This window comes from Triticum urartu, chromosome 4 (assembly GCF_003073215.2).
Source record: "Triticum urartu cultivar G1812 chromosome 4, Tu2.1, whole genome shotgun sequence".
Classification (NCBI taxonomy): domain Eukaryota; kingdom Viridiplantae; phylum Streptophyta; class Magnoliopsida; order Poales; family Poaceae; genus Triticum; species Triticum urartu.
Window position 1 is genome coordinate 146,591,153 of NC_053025.1, and position 6,207 is coordinate 146,597,359.

At 49.3% G+C, this 6,207-nt stretch overlaps 1 long non-coding RNA gene across 2 annotated transcripts; it reads right to left on the bottom strand.

The window, feature by feature from the left end:
* Positions 1 to 245: 245 nt before the first annotated feature.
* Positions 246 to 3,468, bottom strand: LOC125551155. 2 transcript variants are annotated; one of them, XR_007302215.1, is made up of 3 exons: positions 1,060 to 3,329; positions 712 to 829; positions 246 to 577 (listed from the first exon to the last, which is right to left on the bottom strand). It is a non-coding gene; the product is annotated as an uncharacterized LOC125551155 (long non-coding RNA). The 2 variants fall into 2 exon arrangements; XR_007302214.1 differs by having other exon boundaries at positions 712 to 3,468.
* Positions 3,469 to 6,207: the final 2,739 nt, after the last annotated feature.

The window sequence follows — 6,207 nt, forward strand, 5'->3', positions numbered from 1 at the left end:
GGCGTTCAGTCCACACCTTCCTCTTAGCGCTGCCTGACGACATCACCCCCCCTCCTCCTCTTCCCTCTATGGTGTCCACGGCCAATTCCCAGTGCCAAGAAATGCACACTATCATAACCGGCCATGATATATGAAATGGTACATATCATACAATAACGGACGCATACTCTAGTGGTTCAACATCAATCTTGTCTGGCATATACCTTATATTAAATATCCACACATTGCCATAGAATAACAATAAATGATAAAACAATTGTTCTATTTCATAAAATAATATGTCAAGCATTATGAAATATGCTTTCCATGATGTGATATGCTTTCCATCCGTATAACAACAAACTCATTTTTCAGCTTTTTCTCTCTATCAATAATTGTCGTGTCTCTTTAACCACTCTATTTAGAAGAAAAATAATAATTCTACCCCTCCTTTCCATTCTCGACACCATGTCCGAGCTCTCTTTTCAATATCTATACTTCCCTTCCTGATTGTTTGTCCTGGATGGTCTCCTTGCAAACATGGCCCAATATGAATCCCCCCTCTTTCCACCTACACATGTTGATTCCTTCCCATGCACTGCAGTATACACACACGTACACCACCATCAGTTTCACTTTAGTTTTGTTCGGTTGAGTTGGTATCAATCATGCATGTATATATGTACACAACAACTGTTTCATGGAGGAAAGCAAATGCAGATGTAAGCTTACCGGTCTAACCGCTCCTTCCTCAAGGCGCACAAGTCATTTCTCAACACTCTCCAGGTGCTCGAGCACATCGTCCACCTGCAGTAACACCATCTTGACCAAACACCCTAGTGCGGACGACCTGCAAATGGTCCATGACATCATTCACAGATACATAAGTGCCGCCAATTGATTCATCTTGTCATATACAACAATATACATCGCAATACAATTAATTCATTCTTCGTATAGAACTAAAAAGAATCAACAACGGAAAGTCTATAGCTGTCAAAATATGTCTGACAATGTTCCATTTTCTACTACCTAGCAAGAACAGAATAGCACCAAAAGATTCAGCATGAGATTGATTACCTTGGTGAGTTAGAGAGAAGGCCGGAACAGAATCCTGTCACTTACTCCTTGGGCCCTTCATGTGCCGCACGCCGTTAGTCTCCTTCTCCTTTATCTTCCCGAGCCTCCTTGGCAACTACTGAGTGAGGAGCAGCGAGCCGACGCGATCGGTCGGGACTCGGGAGCCTAGCCAGCGCCAGCGGCTCCCTCTAACATCATCACCGTCCGAAGAGGGACGCGGCCACAACATAAGTGATCATCGGCCATGGCTAGGTGGACGAGACCGGTGGCGGGATTCGATTCGATTAGAGCGCTCGCACACAGTCACCACGTCCGGTGGCCTCACACCCGAACTAATCCAATCTAGGCAGGGTTCGTCACCGACAGATCAATCCAGTCTGGATGGATTGATCTTCACTCAAGCGATTTTGGTGGGGCACGCGGTGGCGGTGAACCTAGAAGAAGATAGAGGGTCGAGCGACATAGGATGGGAAGGGTCATGCGATTCGGTTTCATGGGAGAGAAAACCAACGATGAGGTGGTGGTGGGAGGTGGAGGCTGAAAAAATCATGCGTATCGAACTACCAACTCGAAGAGAGATATTTGTTGTTAGAAAAGGCGAGGATCGATAAATTAGGAAAGTTAAGATTTGGAATTGATTGCTATGAAACTAAAATTTATTGTTTGGTAAGTGCTATCGGATCCTGCCTATTTTTAACATATCTAGTTAGGAAAGTTTGAAAAGGTTAGAAAAGTTTTTATTGGGATGGTAAAAAAATCAACATGAGGATATGGCGGTGGGAGGTGGGACAAAAAAAAACCAGCAAAATAAAACAATTGAAAGTGATGGGACGAAAAAAACCATACTATTCAACCAACTCATACATTAGGAGTAGAGATTAATAAAGTTGTGGACGATGAGCGGCTGTGATCAGTTGTAAGTATAGTGGGGTTTTTACGCCCAAACTACGAATGTCGTGTTCTCCACAGGGACTAGGCAAATCAGCGGCTATGCTCGGCTAAATCTAGGTAACACAATTGAAATGATGATTGCAGGGAAATAAACCTAAACTATCATATTTCGGAAAATCATCGACAAAGAAGGTGCAAACAAGCATATAGGAGAGATAAGAATGCAATCACTGTCTTTTTGGCATTTTCTTGTTTTACTTAAGACACTAAATCACTAACACAAAAGGAAACAACACAACATGAACTAGTACTGGAAATGACAAGCAAAAGAGGGAAAAAACAAGATTATAAGACATAGACAGATATGTTTCACATCACAAACACATTTATCATACGGACAAAGCTATAACAGAGCCTGAAAATTAAATGATCACACAACTGACTACCACAGAGAGCAATTTCAATACGGAATAAAATCACTAGAAGTAATCTGAATTTATACAAACCACTAACTGACAAATAGGCCACATATATATAATTGTTTCACATCAAACACACACACGTATGTATTTATATCACAAGAACAATAAACTGGAGACCAATCATCAGCAAGTACAGAATATATATGACATATATAGCTAGTTCTTACACATCAACAAAAGAACACCTCACAAGCACAAGTCTAAAACAGTCACATAATTGTACAGTACTATTTCTTATGAATTACAGAGAGAAAGAGAGAGAGAAAGCAACAGCAACTTCAGTTGGTGAAGAAGAGCAGCAGGAGCGTGGGGTTCAGCAGCAGGTTCAGAGAAGGTTGAGAGAGAGAGAGAGAGCAGCAGCAGCAGCGGAGGTAAGGAAGAGAAGCAGCAGCAGGGAGTTCAGAGAAGGCTTCAGCAGAGGCGCAGCATGCAGTTGGGAGATGGAGAAGGAGCAGCAGCGTTGAGAGAGCAGCAGGGGGCGCAGTAGAAGAAGAGCAGCTGCAAAAGGGATTGAAAGAGAAGGCAGCAAGCAGCGGCGGGAAGAAGAGGCTGCAGCAGTAGGGGCGCATGAAAAGGAGCAGCAGCAAAGAGGATCAGCAGGCAGAGCAAGCAGGTGGAGGCGCGCGGGGGATCAGACGCCCGCAACCCCTGTGTCTGGACGTCCGCGCGAGGTGCGGCAGTGGCTGGAGATGGTGGTGAGTGGTGGATGCTGATGTTGGTGCTGGTGAATGGATGGCGCTGGGTGCTAGTGGTATGGTAGATGGAGGGGCTGCGGAGGCGCACCACCACGCCGGCCTGGCCGTGGCGGCGGCTGGAGGTGGAGAAGCGGCTGGAGGTGGAGAAGGAGGGGTGAGGGAGATGGAGGTGTAGCCAGGCCCGATGGGGAATGGAGGCGATCTAGGGATTTTGACCCCCTCCCTGATCTGCAAACTTTACACATTAGCCCTCCTCCTTCTCTTCTTTCTTCACAAGAAGGTCCCCCCCACTTCTTTAGCTAGCCCCCTGGTTACTTCTTTTCATCTCACACAAGTCTCTTCTTCCTTCTTTTCTTCACTCTTCTCGATAGCCATCTAGACGGAATCTTGACGGTTATAGTGCCTTTGCGCACATTTCTGCAAAATAAACCAAAGACTAGTAAACGATCCCTTTAAATGATTTTCATTCAAATATGCAATAGTTCATAGCAAGAATTGTGGTCAGATCACAATATATGGTATATTTGTGTGCCAAAATTATGTATATGAAATGCGCTTATCAGGCTGCAACCCAATGCATCGTTTATCTCTATACGCGGACGATATGGTGTTCTTCATCAGACCCACTGTGTCAGATTTGTTCTTTGTAAAGGAGGTGCTTGGGATCTTTGGAGAAGTTTCGAGACTGAGTATCAAGCAGCTAAAGAGATCAGAGTGGCAACTGGCAGTGGATGCGGCACTTCGTATTGTCCCGGGATGGCAAAGAGGGTTTGTGACTTGGCCGGGAAGATTGATTTTGGTTAACCAGGTGATGAGGGCGAGGCCAACCCACCACATGATCGTTGCTGAGGCTCCAAAATGGGCTTTGGAGCGGGTGGACAAGGGCTGCAGAGCCTTCTTATGGGCTGGATCGGGAGGAACTTCATGGTGGCCGCTGCTTGTCTTGGAAGCGTGTTTGTAGACCCAAGGAGCTTGGAGGGCTGGGAGTGATTGACCTGTGCAAGCAAGGGATCACGCTCAGAATGAGATGGGAGTGGTTATCTAGGACGGACGACACGAGACTGTGGCAAGGGTTGAACTGGACCCCAGACAAACAAGCAAGGGCAGTGTTCGCTAGTCTTGTGAAGTGGCAGGTTGGCGAGGGAACGAAAACGTTGTTCTGGAAAGATAGATGGATCAGTGGGGCTGCAATTGGCGATCTGGCACCGCTGGTATACAAGCAAGTCAGAACACAAATTGTGAATAAAAGGTGAGTGAAGGATGCGCTATGGATGCATGGGTGGACGGATGACATCGCTGGCCAACTATGCACGGAAGGGCTGGCGCAATTCATTCGTTTGTGGGAGATTCTGATTGATATGTAGCTGGAGCCTGGGACCGAGGACAGGCCAATCTGGTCATGGAACTGGGAAGGAGTCTATTCAACGTCTTCGGCTTACAAGATGCTTTGCATGGAGGGATCAGTGTAACACCCCGGATACAACTTTCCATATTTGTAACTCGACTCTTGCCTTTTCCGGAGATGCGATATGAGATTCCCTTCGTGGTTGGGTTTTTGTCTTTCGTTTTGCATTTTGTCCATGTCATGCATTTCATATCATGTCATCATGTGCATCACATTTGCATACGTGTTCGTCTCATGCATCCGAGCATTTTCCCCGTTGTCCGTTTTGCAATCCGACACTCCTACGTCCACCGGCGCCCCTTCTTGTCTCTTCTCGTGAGCGGGTGTTAAACGTTCTCGGGATGGACCGAGATTTGCCAAGTGGCCTTGGTAGACCACCTGTCAAATTCCGTGCCATTTGAAGTCCGTTTGATACTCCAACGGTTTACCGGGTAACCGCGAAGGTCTCTTGTGTGTTGCAGCCCAACACCCCTCCAAAACGGCCCAATAACCCTTCCAAACCATCTCCATGTCCTCTACCATCGGATCACGATCGCGTGGTCGAAAACTACACTCCATTTGGACACTCCCACCTCTCTCTACCTATAAATATGTGATCCCCTCCGAATTTCGCGGTCTAACCCTAGATCCACTCCTCCACCGCGCATCTGGACGCGTCCTCGCCGCGCCGGACATGTCCACCCCCGCCTCCACGTCGCTCCGGCCAATCGACGGCCGCCACGTCACCCCCGCCGCTGCTCTCCTCCAACCGCGCGCCTCCACGCGTCCCAGCCAGCTCCCCGCACCACCGCGGCCCGTGGGGCCCGGAGCGGGCCCGCGGAGCCCGTCCGCCGCCGCCTGGCCCGTGCAGCCGCGCGCCGTCTCCTTGCTCCTCGCCTCAACCGTCGCCTCGCCGCCAGAGTTCGCCGTCCCCGCGCCGCCTCGCTGTCTCCAACGACCCCGGCGACCCCAGCACCTCGCCGCCGCAGCTGCCCGCTCCGCGTCGCGCACCGCCACCATTGTCTGTTGCTCCGCCCAGCGCCGGAGCTCCCTCGTCGCCGCCCCGTCGCGAGCTGCTGCCGGGATCCGGCCGGAACGGGTCCGAAGGGACCGGATCCAGTTGCCCCCAGCGCCCGGCGACCTCCCCGCCGTCCCTGCACCCTTCGCCGGCCTTCCCCGCGCCCCAACGTCGCCATCGCCGTTGGACGCTGCCGCCTCGCCCTGCCTCCTGCGCCTGCTCGCGGGAGGAGGACAACGCCCCTCCCCGTGGGTCGCAGCCTTCCTCCGCTGGGCCGGCCTAACTTCTCCAACGACCAGGCCCAGCCGCTTCCACAGGCCTGCCAAGCCTCCACGCCAACTGGGGCGAAGCCCACGTGGTGAGATGCCCTATTCCCCGCCCCGAGCGCTGTTTAGCTATCTAACGCTCAGACCTTTTTTACTAAGTCCTAAATCCTGATAATTTTTATGCTACTTTCCAAATGTCACATCTCCATGATCGTAGCTCCGTTTCATGCATATGAGATATCAAAATGTTCATCATGATGTGCTATTCATTTCATTCCATTGTTCCATGCTTGTTTGAGTCCATCTTGATGCCCAAATCACTGATGAAAGAGTGCTATAAAATGTTTGCTCCTATTACTTAGCAGATTATGATGATTTGTCATTTTTGTCACATTTGTTGTGTGCATCATAT